A 16,306-nucleotide genomic window follows, 5' to 3' on the forward strand; every position below is an offset into this window, starting at 1 on the left:
GATTCCTCAGGGATCTAGAACTAGAAATACCATTTGACCCAGCCATCCCACTACTGGGTATATACCCAAAGGACTATAAATCATGCTGCTATAAAGACACATGCACACGTATGTTTATTGCGGCATTATTCACAATAGCAAAGACTTGGAACCAACCCAAATGTCCAACAACGATAGACTGGATTAAGAAAATGTGGCACATATACACCATGGAATACTATGCAGCCATAAAAAATGATGAGTTCATGTCCTTCGTAGGGACATGAATGAAATTGGAAATCATCATTCTCATTAAACTATCTCAAGAACGAAAAACCAAACACCACATATTCTCACTCATAGGTGGGAATTTAACAATGAGATCACATGGACACAGGAAGGGGAATATCACACTCTGGGGCCTGTGGTGGGGTTGGGGGAGGGATAGCATTGGGAGATATACCTAATGCTAGATGACGAGTTAGTGGGTGCAGCGCACCAGCATGGCACATGCATACATATGTAGCTAACCTGCACATTGTGCACATGTACCCTAAAACTTAAAGTATAATAAAAAATAAATTAATTAATTAAAAAAAAGAAAATATGGCTTATCCCAATAACATAGGATTTGTTTAAGATACAAAAATATACAAAAATTATTTAGTGTAACACATTAATAGAAAAAAGAAAAATATTATGTGATCCTTTCAGAGTATTAAAAATATGACTAAATTTAATATCCACTGATGAAAAAATCTCATCAAACTAGAAACAGAAGGACATATCTTTAATGAATGAAGTTATTAAAAATTTCTGTAGCTAGTATCATACTGAATATGACATATTGCATTTCCCCCCTGAAGTTAAAAACATAGCAAATGATTTTTCTCTCACTTTTTCATTTAACATATGAGGAGATACTGGCTAGTATATATAATAAGTCAAGGAAAAGAAATAGATATAGAGCTTACAAAGACAAAAATAAACTGTCTTTCTCCTATGACCTCTTTTGTGTGTAGAAAACTCTAAGGAGTCTACCAAATAATACATATTAGGACTAAAAATAAATATACCAGTGTTGCAGAACATGTTAATACGCAAAAGTTAATTCTATCTTTTAATACTATCAATTAAATGATGGAAAATAAAATTAAGGAAATCTATAAAAATATCTACTAGAGGCAGTTAGTGAATTCCACAAAAATTCAGGTCACTAAGTGCTATGGTCTGAGTGTTTGCATTCCCCTCTTATTCATATGTTGAATCCTAATCAACAGTGCGATGGTTTTAGGAGGTAGGGCCTTTGAGAAATAATTAGTGCATTATAGCAGAGCCCTCATGAACGGCATTAGTGCCCTCATGAAAGAACAACTTGAGAGCTGCCTTGTCCCTTCGGCCACGTGAGAACACGCCTAGAAGGTGTCCTCTATGAGGCAGAAAATAGCCTTAAACAGACTTTGACTCTGCTGGGACCTTGATCATGGGGTTGCCCAGCCACGAAAACTGTGAGAAACAAATCTCTTTTGTTTATAAGGTATCCTGTTTATGGTGTTTTGTTATAGCAGCACTAATGAATTAAGACACTAAGTTAGTATCAAAAAATCATTTAATTTCTATGCATTAGCAATGACCAATTAGAAAACAAAATTTTTAAAAGAACAATTTACACTAACATTTAAAAACATAAAGTACTTTATGGTAAATTTAATGAAAAATATTTAAGACTTCTTCTCTGAAAGCTCATTGAGTAGACTCTAAGAGTATTTTAGGGATAGAAGAGAAGTGAACAAAGTCCTTTTTTTAAGGTAAAAATGACACTGGTAAAGTGGAGAAAGGAGCAAATACAGTATTTTTGGAATTGCCAAGTAGTTCCTTCACCTCCATATCATGGTTCTTCAGGTTCCAGATGCGAAGAGTCTTACCCCATGACACAGAGACTAAAATCAAACCGCCACTGGGTGTAAAGCTCAGATCTGCTACAACATCTTGGTGGCTAGAAAGATTCAAAAGCAGGAGCCCCGTCTGCATCTCCCATATCTTGATCTGCCTAACATTGAGTCTCATAGCAACGACCAGGCAAGGGACATCTGGCACTTGAGGGTGGTTGTGTGCCCAGAGCTTCCTGCTGGGTGGGAAATGAGTAATGAAATAAAGATATATAGCATGTGTATGGATTAAAGCACTTCATTTATGAATATTTTATTTTTCCCCAAATTGATATATAGATTTAATGCAATCTCAATATCCTAGCAAAAATTTACAAATAAATTAACTCACTTTAAAAATTTATATAGAAAAACAACAAAATAATTCTGAGAAAAAGAACAGATTTAGAGAACTTACTCTAATTCGCTTCAAGATTCATTATCAATAAAATACATAATCATCAGGGTATTGTGATATTGGTGAAACAAAGGACCATGAATGGTATGGCATAGAAGAAAAAGTTTTTAAAAATTCCAGATAAAAGCCTCAAATGATTTTGACCCAGTAGCCAAAGAAGTCAATTGGGAAACAAAAGTTATTTACAACAAATAGTGTTTAAACAACTATATATATATATATATATATACACACACACAAACACACATATACACATTCATATATATATGAACCCTTGACTTCCATATCACATTTGAAAATTAATAGAATATGAATAATAGACCTAACATAAAAGCTAAAAGTAAAAGCCTTCTGTGGACAAAAATAGAATATCTTCATGACATTATTTGTGGAGACTCAAAAAGTATCACTGGACATTTTGCTACGTTAAATCAAATATCACTTTATTTTGTAAAATAGAAGGAGGAAGAGAAAACCTGAGAGGCCCTTCTGCGACAATATATTCTAAAAGATGTAATTTCTCCAAAGACATGCCAAAATACAGTTGTAAGAAATGGTTTATAAATAAATATGAATCCATCTAATAAAAGAAAATATGAATACTGGTTTGAAAATGTATAATTACAATATATAAAAATATGCACTAAGATGCATTTTTTTAAAGAACGTAGTGATTTGTTTAATTAAAATTTGATTTCTGAAGATACATATAAAAATTTTTATAAATGAACAGAATTCATTTCTAAACAGAATTTGATGAACTGTTACGTGACTAAAGTGCTAGTAAAGAAAAAGAATGTTAAATTGAGGATTTATTATTAACATTAAGAAAATTAGGAATAAAAAAGTATTTAAATTAAATGAGATGCAGATAATTATCAGGAAAATAGAGGATATTATTTAAATAATTTTATCTGGATATACAAAATTAAAAAGAAAATAACAATGTTTCTAAAGTTGTAACATTTTCAAATATTAAGTGGAGTCAAACACAATAAATTAAATAATTAAAAAGGAAATTTAAAAAATTCCAGAATCTACTATGTAAAGGCTTTGACTTAGTGCACTATGAATGGCAAAGGGCATAAAATATATCACTGGTATCAAAAAGCTCAGATCCTAACTAAAAAGATAAAAGACACTGGTAAAAGAAAGGCTTTGTAAGGAGCACATAACCAGTACTCCATGATTTGTGTGCACAAGTGCTGCTGGAGATAAGATCAATCTTTTTGAAGTATGGTATTTATTAGTTAGAAATAAATATAAATAATAACATAAAGCTATGAGTTCACAGATTTATTTTTTCTTTCTCTTCCCTAAGTTTAGGAGTAAAGTTTACTATAGTAGCCATCTTGATTTGTTATCAGTCAAAGGTAGGGCTGAGACTGCCAAACTGTAGCCCTGAAACAAATCCAGGGAGCAGCATCTATGTCCAAATACTTACTCTGAATCATGGCAATGAACTGTGTTCTTAGGATCCATTCCAACAAAGTAATCCAGGAAATCAGGTAGCCAGAAAAGATAGAATTTGTCTCACTGCACAGAAATATTTTTCTTAGAGAAGACAATGGGAATATAGGCTTTGTTTATCATAGAAATAGCTGATATATTCTTATTATGAATTAATTTTATTCTTTTCAATTTGCAATAGACATGGAATACACCTTAGAATAGAAGACAGAAGAATGGTATCATAATGTTAACTCTTTTGTTGACAAGTTGTTGGAATTTCTGAAAGTCACTTAACCTCCATAAGACAGTTTATTTTCCTAAACAAATAGAAAGTAACAATCTCAGATTGTTATAACTAAAATTTAGATAAGATAAACAAATGAAAGCAAGCATATATTCAGAATACCAGGTATATCTGAAAAAATTTCTTGACAAGAATTTTATTTGGGCAATTTTGTGATATTATGCATTATCATCTTGTTTGCTCTATCTGTAAAAGAAGCAATATTGCACTTGTTCCTATTTCTCCTCAAAGGTTTAGTAACATCAAAGTGGATTAATAACCTGAAGTATTTATATATATATAAAAATTCAGTGATACATAATATAATGCTAAAAAAGAGCCAGTTGGTTTTTATCTTGGAACTTACTTTCTGCTGTAAATAGAGAGAAATCTATGCCTTAGCAGTTTCTGTTCACCCATGATAAATATATATGCAATGCTATTTTATTAAAATAATCTTCATTATATATTCTATCTCAATAATATCTATTAGTAAAAGCTATTGATATCGGTAATATACTTGTCATTAAAAAATTAACAATGCTGTATTTGGCACCATGTAATTAGGGAAGGATAATATTTTAATTTCTTCTAATTCTTACTGTACCAGATTAAAATTTTTGATTTTGTGGAGATAACGTCTTCAATCAAAAATAGTGTTTCTATTTATGATAATCTTAGTCCTTATGCAGATCAGTTTTGTAAGCTGATATTTGCTGAAGAGAGATACATTTCTATAAATCATATGAGGAATGTTGTTTAGGATCAACACTGTAATAAGGTTAGCTACATCATTAGCAGAATTATCTTTAAATATATACAATTTGCTTTTTTAAAAAAAAGGTGCAGCATGTATCTTTCATTTAATATAAAATCTCACACAAATATCCTAAGTAAACCTCACAATAATGGAATAAAAGCAGATAACAAACTTCATTTTGCTATGCAGGCCAGTAGTATCCACATATGTAAAATCAGAGTTGAATATTTTTGGCTTAAAATACCCAATCTCCAATTTTCATACAATACACTAAGCCACCATAAGTTAAAACCTGAATTTGCAAGTCCAATGACTCTATGATCCTGCCAGCAGTGAACAATGCTGATTAAGGACCATATGTCATTTAGTGATTATTTCATGACACAATGATCATTTCAAATTGCTAATGCAACAAAAGAAGGATTTTCATAAAAATATAATTTTGAATACTATTTCATTTTTGAGACAAATGCCCATTTATTGTTTTTTATTCCCTCCAAAATCCCATGGAACAGGTCAATATGTAAATAAGTCATTAGCCAAAGGGAAGGGAAATAAATAAATCCCTGTACTCAACCCTAATAAGATTTCAGATGAGCTCCTAGTAATAAGCATATGAAAATGATAGATACATTCCCTACTTCCTCCAGGGAATTTCTATCTGACCTAGTTGCAATGCTACAGAGTTGAGTATGTTTTCTACATAAAAGTCTTGAAAAAATGTTAAGGGAAATTTGGGAAGCTTTGTGACTTCTAAAGGTATTAAAAGAGAAGTGAAATAACTCAGGTTTAAGTGAGTCAAACAAAATAAAACCTTGATTTTATAAAACTGGAAAAAAAGAGTAAAACTTCTGTCAGTGATTATATTAATATATCATATTTCAATATAATGTGGACATATATATGCATACATTTATATATATATGTATGTATTGGTATTCTTTTCTTTTTCAGGACTCAAAAGCAACTGGAAGATTAAAAAAATAGCTAAAAACAGAAAAATATATAGCTGCAGAGTACCCTGAAGCTAAGGCCACTTGCAATCAAGGCCTTTCTTAAAATGACAGCCAGCAGGTGAGCACTGTGAGACAGAGGGGCCAATGGAGTGCAGGCTGCTTGGGCCAGACAATGCACAAGTGATTGCAAATGTGTCAGAACTGTATTCCACTACAATCACCCAACACAGCCCAGGGTGGTGCGAGTTTCTGTTGACAAAATTGTATGATGTTAAGTTTCTCCAATATAGAACATATTTTCAGGAGAGGACGCACTGGCATCTAGAATCCACGTGCTTTTATAGTTAACAAAAAAAAAAAGGAAGAAAAAGAAGAAAACAGGATTTCTGTGACCCTTCCCTTTCAAAGACCCCATCTGAAATATGAGAAATGTTCTGTGGAAGAGAAATAAGACCATTTAGAATAATGCAGGAATTTAACTAGCTTTGTAGGAGAAAAGAGAGCACGTTTCACTGAAAATTTAATGTCAAAAATGGAAATAGCATGCGAGGAAGACAAAAATGAGTTGGACAGGTCCAGTTTGTTGTAAACCAGGTCTCTGAGGGGGAGCGAGACTTAAGAGTAAGCTCAATTGAAAGCAGTGAGAGAAATGTCTTAGGGAAAAAGGACAAACAATTAGAGACTAAATTCATTACTCGGGATTTCTACAGCTACCTCTCATTTCTCCACCATCATTCCTGCTTGCCCCAGCATTCATCCTTGAAGTCCGGGGTATTATTGCTTAGCTTGCTTGAGATTTTGAGTTCAGGATGAAGGATGAAAGAGAATTTAGGTCAATTTATCTAGTCAATGTATTAAAGTTGCATGCCAATGAAAACATTGAAAGATTTGTTACAAAATTATAAAACTACATTTTTTGAATCATACTACGGACTAGACATAGGTATGAAGCTCAACACCTAAATTATTAATTTTTATAAAAATATTTGATAGGCTGGGCGCAGTGGCTCACGCCTGTAATCCCAGCACTTTGGGAGGCCAAGGCAGGCGGATCACAAGGTCAAGAGAGCGAGACCATCCTGGCCAACATGGTGAAACCCCGTCCCTATTAAAAAAAAAAAATTAGCTGGGAGTGGTGGCACATGCTCATAGTCCCAGCTACTCCGGAGGCTGAGGCAGGAGAATCACTTGAACCCGGGAGGCAGAGGTTGCAGTAAGCCGAGATCGCGCCACTGCACTCCAGCCTAGCCACAGAACTAGACTCCGTCTCAACAAACAAACAAACAAACAAATATTTGATAAAATTTAATATTAAATCATAAGTATGCTATAATCTGGTTAAAAGCATAGATAATAATTATATAAAAATGAATATTAGAACAAATTTTTTCAAACTTTTAAAGAGAAGAAAATAGAAAAAGGATTAGAACAATGATTCTTCACAACATATACACTATGAGTTATAGAATGATATCATTGGAGAAGAATCAAGGCAAGTTAATAATAACTTTTACTTTTTGAGCACTTAGTAAGCCTATGATAATTACCAGTTATTATCATATGTCAAATACTGTGCTATTTTCATAATGTATTATATTCTATCAAAATAACTGGTCTATGGGAACAGATTCGATATCCTGTTTTCCAGACAAAGTGTAGTTGCAGATACTCAGTAACTAGTCCATACTCACAGGGTCAGTAAATTGACAAGTATTCGAATTCATACTTCCCTGACTCCAACATTTATTATTTTGTCTACTGAGCTATGTATATTTTTAATATCATAAGCTATCTCCAGACTCAGAGATAATATACAACTCTTAGGCTGTGGCTCCCTGAGAGCATGTTAATTAATGAGAACCTCAACCTAAGACTTAAACTAAACCCCAAACTTATGTCTAATCCTAACCCTACCTCTGGAAATAGTAATGATCTCAATTATCTTGCTTCTCTATGAAGGTGTTGTATTTTGAGAGGAGAGGCCAGGCATTTCTGTTGGTGAGGCTGGTGAAATAGTGCAGGCCTGAATATGCAGACTTCAAACCTTTCTCATTTCGGGAGTCTGATTCATGATAGGCAACAATCTCAGAATTGCAATGTGTCAGCACAACATTTAATGTTCTCTGAGGATGCATGTCCAATGTGCTTCATGGTGGGGCTCTGCTTCACAGCCATTGAGAGACCATTCAGAAGAGCACATGGGTCAGAGAAGTGTACAGACAGAAAGCACACCTTCATGTCCATTCTTATCCCGGAAGCGGCACGATTCACTTCTAGATTCATTGCCTAGAATTAGTTTCATGGCTCTCTCTTCATATGGAAGTACATGACATATTTGGTAAATTTTATTTGCCACTAGGGGTAACGAGAAGTACCTGAAAGGCTGTCGAAATCACTTTCTCTTCACTCTGTGCCAGGGTTTATGTAGACGGAGAATGTGTTTGATGTTATGGGCTTTTCTTGCAAAGTTTTTTAGTCTGTTTTGTGTTAAAGTAAGCTCTCTGAAGAAAGAGTTGCTTAATTAGCAACATTAAAATTTATTTTTATGTATTTAAGAACCATAATTTCCTCATAGTTTTCAGTTAGATTATATGTTAAAATCGTTTATTTTCATTGGCATGAATTTTGTAGATTCAGTTTTTTATTCTGATAATATAAATTTGACATTTAATTTTTTTATGATAATGGAAATATTGTGCTATAATACTTTATATATTATGTAGAGTCATATTAAAATAATTTCAATAATCTAATTTATATTTTTAATTCTATTGATTTTACAGCATTCATTGTTATCTCATTCTTTTTTAATTTTCAACTTTTGTGGGTACATAGTAGGTACATATATTTGTGGAGTACATGAGATATTTGGATACAGGCATGTAATGTGCAAATCATTACTCAGGATTTCTACAGCTACCTCTCATTTCACATCAGGGTAAATGGGGTATCTGCCACCTCAAGCATCTCCATGAGTAAAATTGTTTTAATTTTTAGATACCACAAATAAGTGAGAACATGTGAAATTTGTCTTTCTGTGCGTGGTTTATTTCACTTGACATGATGACCTCCAGTTCCATCCATGTTGTTGCAAATGACAGGGTCTCATTTTTTTATGGCTGAAAAGTACTCCGTTCTGTGTATGTACCACATTTTCTCTATCCCTTCATCTGCTAATGAACATCTAGGTTGCTTTCAAACCTTGGCTATTGTGAATAGTGTTGCAATGAATGTGGGAGTGCAGATATCTCTTTGATATACTGATTTCATTTCTTTTGGGTATATATCTAGCAGTGAGATTGCTGGATTATATGGCAGTTCTAATTTTGTTTTTTAAGGAACTTCCAAGATGTTCTACATAGTGATTGTACTAATTTACATTCCCTCCAACAGTGTACCAGGGTTCCCTTTTCTCCACCTCCCCGCCAGCATTTGTTATTGCTTTTCTTTTTGATAAAGGTCATTTTAATGGAGTGAGATAATATTCCATTGTTTTGATTTGCATTTCTCTGATGATCAGTGATGTTGAGCACCTTTTCATATATCTGTCATTTGTATGTCTTCTTTTGAAAAATGTCTACTCAGACTTTTGCCCATTTTTAAATTGGATTATTAGATTTTTTTCTATAGAGCTGTTTGAGCTCTTTATATATTCTAGTTATTAATCTTTTGACAGATGGGTAGTTTACAAATATTTTCTGTCATTCTGTAGATTGTCTCTTCACTTCGTTGATTGTTTCCTTTGCTGTGTAGAAGCTTTTTAACTTGATGTCATCCCATTTGTTCCCTTTTACTTTGGTTGTCTGTGCTGGTGAAGTATTACTCAAGAAATTCCAGCCCCATTCAATGTTCTGGAGAGATTACCCGATGTTTTCTTTTAATAGTTTCATAGGGTGAGGTGTGAGGTCCTAGATGTAAGTATTTAACCCATTTTGATTTGATTTTTGTACAAGGTGAGATAGGAGTCAACTTTTATTCTGCTATAATATCCAGTTATCCCAGCACAATTTATTGAAGAGACTATCATTTCCCCAATATATGTTCTCGGGGTCTTTGTTGAGAATGAGTATCCTATAGATGGATGGATTTATTTCAGGGTTCTCTAATCTGTTCCATTCATCTATGTGTTTGTTTTTATGCTAGTACCATGCTGTTTTGATCACTATAGCTCTGCAGTGTAATTTGAAGTTAGATAATGTGATTTCTCCAGTTTTGTTCTTTTTGTCCAGGATAGCTTTGGCTATTCTGCTTTTTGTGGTTCCATATACATTTTAAGAATTATTTTTTCTGTTTCTGTGAAGAATACCATAGATACCTTGATAGACATTGCATTGAAACTATAGGTTGCCTTGGGTAATATGGTCATTTTAACAATATTTATTCTTGCAATCCATGAACAGGGAATATTTTTCAATTTTTGTGTCCTCTTCAATTTCTTGCATCAAGGTTTTATAGTTTTTATTGTAGATATCTTTAACTTCTTTAGTTAATTTCTAAGTATTTTATTTGCAGCTATTGTAAATGGGATTCCTTTCTTGATTTATTTTTCAGATTGTTTGCTGTTGGTACATAGAAATGCTATTGATTTTGTGGATTGATGTTCTATCCTGCAAATTTACTGAATTTGTTAATCAATTTCAATAGTGTTTTGGTGGGGTATTTAGTTTTGTACAAACATAAGGTCATAGCATCAGTAAAAAAGGATGATTTGACTTTTTCCTTTCCAATTTGAATGGACTTTATTTATTTCATCTTTCTGATTACTCCAGCTAGGACTTTCAGTACTACATTGAATAACAGTGGTGAAAGATGGCTTTCTTGTTGTATTTTAGATCGTAAAGGAAAAGCTTTCAGTTTTTTTCCCATTCAGTACAATACTAGCTGTGGGTCTTTTGTAGATGACTTTTCTTATGATGAGGTATGTTTTTTTAAACCCAGTTTATGGGGTTTAGATAGTAAAGGGATGTTGAATTTTATCCGATGCTTTGTCAGCAGCAATTGAAATGATTGTACAGTTTTTTTGCTTCATTCTGTTGATATAATGTGTATCACATTGATTGATTTGCATATGTCAAATCTTTCTTGAATACCAGGGATAAATTCCACTTAAACACAATTAATGATCTTTTTATTCTGTTGTTGACTTGGTTTTTTTAGTATTTTCTTGAGGATTTTTGCATCAATATTCATCAGGAATATTGGCCTTTAGTTTCCTTTCTCTGATGTATCTTTGTTTGCTTTTGTTATTAGGCTAAAACTTGCCTCATAGAGTAAGTTTTGAAGTGATTCCTCCTCTATGTTTTGGAATAGTTTGAGTAGGACTGCTATTAGTTCTTCTTTAAATGTTTGGTTGAATTCAGCTGTGAAGCCATCATGTCTTGAGCTTTTTGTTGCTGGAATAATTTTTATTGCAGCTTCTTTCTCATTACTTGTTATTGGTCTGTTCAAATGTTGGCTTTCTTCATAGTTTAATCTTGGTAGGTTGTGTGTGTCTAAGAATTTATATATTTATTCTAGATGTTCCAATTTATTGGCATATAGTTGCTCATAGTAGACACTAACGATCCTTTAAAATTCTGTGGTATGGATTGTAATGTATACTTATTAAAATCTGATTTATTTATTTGTGTCTTTTCTCCTTTTCTCATAGTCTGACTAAAGATATGTTCATTGTATTTATCTCTAAAAATAACCCACGTTTTTGTTTCATTGATCTTTTGTATTGTTTTCATAATTTCAAATTTACTTATTTCTGCTCTGATCTTTTTTTTTATTTCAATAGGTTTTTGGGGAACAAGTGGTGTTTGGTTACATGGATACATTCTTTAGTGGTGATTTCTAAAATTCCAGTGCATCCATCACCCAAGCAGTGTACACTGTACCCAATGTACAGTCTTTTATCCCTCACTCCCCTCCCACCCTTCCCTCTGAGTCCTCAAAGTCCATTGTATCATTCTTATGCTTTTGCATCCCATAGCTTAGCTCCCACTTACAAGTGAGAACATACAATGTTCAGTTTTCCATTCTGGAGTTACTTAACTTAGAACAATGGTCTCCAGCTCCACCCAGGTTCCTGTAAATGCCATTACTTCATTCCTTTTTATGGGTGAATAGCATTCCATGGTGTGTATGTGTGTGTATATATATATATATATCACATTTTCTTTATCCGTACATTGGTTGATGGGCATTTGGGCCGGTTTCATATATTTGCAATTGCAAATTATGCTGCTATAAACATGGGTGCAAATGTCTTTTTCATATGATGACTTATTTTCCTCTGGGTAGATACTCAGTAGTGGAATTTCAGGATCAAATGGTAGATCTACTTTTAGTTCCTTAAGGAATCTCCACAATGTTTTCCATAATGGTTGTACTACTTTACATTCCCACCAGCAGTGTAAAAGTGTTCCCTTTTCACCACATCCACACCAACATCTATTATTTTATGATTTTTTTTATTATGGCCATTCTTGTGGAAGTAAGGTGGTATCACATTGTGGTTTTGATTTGCATTTCCCTGATCATTGGTGATGCTGAGCATTTTTAATGTGTTTGTTGGTCATTTATATATCTTCTTTTGAGAATTGCCTATTCATGTCCTTAGTCCACTTTTTGATGGGATTATTTGTTTTTTTCTTGCTGATTTGTTTGAGTTCCTTATTGATTCTGGATATTAGTCCTTTGTTGAATGCATAGTTTGTGAAGATTTTCTCCCACTTTGTGGGTTGTCTGTTTACTCTGCTAATTATTTATTTTGTGGTGCAGAAGCTTTTTAGTTTAATTAAGTCCCATCTATTTATCTTTATTTTTGTTGCATTTGCTTTTGGGTTCTTGGTCATGAAATCTTTGCCTAAGCCAATGTCTAGAGGAATTTTTCTGATGTTATCTTCCAGAATTTTTGTGGTATCAGGTCCTAGATTTAAGTCTTTGGTCCATATTGAGTTGATTTCAGTATAAGGAGAGAGGTGAGGATCCAGTTTTATTCTTCTCCATGTGGCTAGCCAATTATCCCTGTACCATTTGTTGAATAGGGTGTCCTTTTGTGTTTTTGTTTGCTTTGTTGAAGATCACTTGCCTGTTAGTATTTGGGTTTATTTCTGGGTTCTCTAGTCTGTTCCATTGGTCTATGTGCCTATTTTTATACCAGTACCATGCTATTTTGGTGTCTATAGCTTTGTAGTATAGTTTGAAGTCAGGTAATGTGATGCCTTGAAATTTGTCCTTTTTGCTTAGTCTTGCGGTGGCTATGCAGGCTCTTTTTTGGTTCTATATGAATTTTAGGATTTTTTTTCTAGTTCTGTGAAGAATGATGATGACAATTTGGAGAAAATTGAGTTAAATTTGTAGATTGCTTTTGGCATTTTTACAATATTGATTCTACTCATCCATGAGCATGAAATGTGTTTCCATTTGCTTGTGTCATCTATGATTTACTTCGGCAGTGTTTTGTAGTTTTCCTTGTAAAAGTCATTCACCTTTTGAGGATATTCCTGTTAAGGATATTCCCAAGTATTTTATTTTTTTACTTATTTTATTTCATTTTTGCTGCTATTGTAAAAGTGGTCGGGTTCTTGATTTGATTCTTAGCTTGCTCACTGTTGGTGTGTAGCAGTGCTACTGATCTGTGTAGATTGATTTTGTATCCTGAAACTTTACTGAATTCATCTATGAGATCTAGGAGCTTTTTTGATGAGTATTTGGGGTTTTCTAGGCATATACTCATATCATGGGTAAACAGCAACAGTTTGTCTTGTTATTGACTGATTTGAATGACCTTTCTTTTTTTCTCTTGTCTTATTGGTCTGGTTATTGCTTCCAGTACTATGTTGAAAAGAAGTGGTGACATTGGGCATCCTTGTCTTGTTTCAGTTCTCAGTGGGAATTCTTTCAAATTTTCCCCTTCAGTATAATGTTGGCTGTGGGTTTTTCACAGATAGCTATTATTACCTTAAACTATGCCCCTTCTACATAGATTTTATTGAGGGTTTTAACCATAAAGTGATGCTGGATTTTGTCAAATGCTTTTTCTGCATTTATTGAGATAATTATGTGATTTTTATTTTAAATTCTTTTTATGTGGTGTATCACATTTATTGACTTGCATATGTTAAACTATCCTTGCATTCATAGCATGAAACCCACTTGATCGTGGTGGCTTATCTTTTGTATATGTTGTCGGACTCAGTTAGCTAGGATTTTGTTGAGGATTTTTGCATCTATATTCATCAGGGATATTGGTCTGTAGTTTCCTTTTTTTGTTATGTCCTTTCCTGGTTTTGGTGTTAAGGTGGTACTGGCTTCATAAAATAATTTGGTTAAAATTCCCTCTTTCTCTATCTTATGGAATCTTATCTAATACTTTCAACAAGATTGGTACCAATTCTTCTTTGAATGTCTGATATAATTCAGCTGTGAATCCATCTGGTCTTGGACATTTTTTGGTTGGAAATTATTTTATTACCACTTCAAACTCACTGCTTGTTATTGGTCTGTTCAGAGTTTCTATTTCTTACTGATTTAATCTAGGAGGGTTGTGTATTTTCAGGAATTTATCCATCTCCTCTAGGTTTTTTAGTTTGTGCATATAAAGGGGTTCATAGTATCCTTGAATGATCTTTTGTATTTCTGTGGTGTTGGTTGTAATATCTTTTATTTCATTTCTAATTGAGCTTATTTGAATCTTCTGTCTTCTTTTCTTGGTCAACCTCACTAATGGTTTACCAATTTTATCTATCTTTTTAAAGAATCAGCATTTTGCTTCGTTTATCTTTTGTATTTTTTGTTTGCATTTCATTTAGTCCTTCTCTGATTGTTGTTATTTCCTTTCTTCTGTTGGGTTTGTTCCTGTTTCTCTAGTTCCTTCAGATGTGACCTTAATTGTCTATTTGTGCTGTTTCAGACTTTTTGATGTAAGCAATTAATGCTATGAACTTTTCTCTTAGCACCGCTTTTGCTGTATCCCAGAGTTTTTGATAGGTTATATTACTATTGTCATTCAGTTCAAAGATTTTTCTAAATTTCCATCTTGATTTCATTATCGACCAACAATCTTTCAGGAGTGGATTATTTAATTTTATATATTTGCATAATTTTGAGGATTCCATTTGGAATTGATTTACAATATTATTCCACTGCTGTCTGAGAGAATACTCAAGATAATTTTGATTTTCTTAAACTTATTGAGACTTGTTTTGTGGCCTATCATATGATCTATCTTGGAGAATGTTCCATGTGCTGATGAATATAATGTATGTTCTGCAGTTGTTAAGTAGAATGTTCTGTAAATGTCTGTTAACGTCCATTCTTTTCTAGGGTATAGTTTAAGTCCATTGTTCCTTTGTTGACTTTCTGTCCTGATGATTGTCTAGTGCTGTCAATGGGGTATTGAATTCCCTCACTATTATTGTGTTGCTGTCTATCTCATTTCTTATATCTAATATTAATTGTTTTATAAATTTGGGAGCTCCAGTGTTAAAATATATATTTAGGATAGTGATGTTTTCCTGTTGGACTAGTCCTTTTATCATTCACTATATAATGTCCCTCTTTGTCTTTTTTAACTGTTGTTGCCTTAAAGTCTGTTTTATCTGATATAAGAATAGCTACTCCTACTCATTTTCGGTGTCCATTTGCATGGAATATCTTTTTCTGCCTTTTAACCTTCAGTTTATGTGGGTCCTTATGTGTTAAGTGAGTTTCTTGAAGACAGAAGATACTCGGTTGGTGAATTCTTATCCAATCTGCCACTCTGTATCTTGTAAGCAGAGCATTTAGCTCATTTACGTTCAATGTCAGTATTGAGATGTGAGGTACTATTGTATTCATCCTGCTAGCTGTTGTGGGAAGACCTCGTTATTTTCTTCATTGTGTTATTGTTTTATAGGCCCTGTGAGATTTATGCTTTAAGGAGATTCTATTCTGGTGTATTTAGAGGTTTTGTTTCAAGATTTAGAACTCCTTTTAGAAGTTCTTGTAGTGCTGGCTTGGTAGTGGAGAATTCTCTCAGCATTTGTTTGTCTGAAAAGGACTTTATCTGTCCATGTATGAAGTGTAGTTTTGCTAGATACAAAATTTTTGGCTGATAATTGTCTTGTTTAAGGAATCTAGATACAGAATTCTTAGCTGATAATTGTTTTGTTTAAGGGGGCTAAAGACAGGACCGAGTTACTTCTAGCTTGCAGGGTTTCTGCTGAGAATACTGCTGTTAATCTGATAGATTTTCCTTTATAGGTTACCTGACTCTTTTGCTTCACATCTCTTAAGATTCTTCATGTTGACTTTAGATATCCTGATGACTATGTGCCTAGGCAGTGTTCTTTTTGCAATGAATTTCCCAGGTGTTCTTTGTGCTTCTTGTATTTGGATGTCTAGGTCTCTAGCAAGGCCAGGGAAGTTTTCCTTGATTATTTTCTCAAATAAGTTTTGCAAACTTTTAGATTTCTCTTTTACTTCAGGAACACAAATTATTCTTAGGTTTGGTCATTTAATATAATCACAACTATTGGAGGCTTTACTCATTTTTTAAAT

The sequence above is a fragment of the Gorilla gorilla genome, chromosome 15, assembly GCF_029281585.2.
Source record: "Gorilla gorilla gorilla isolate KB3781 chromosome 15, NHGRI_mGorGor1-v2.1_pri, whole genome shotgun sequence".
NCBI classification, from domain to species: Eukaryota; Metazoa; Chordata; class Mammalia; order Primates; family Hominidae; genus Gorilla; species Gorilla gorilla.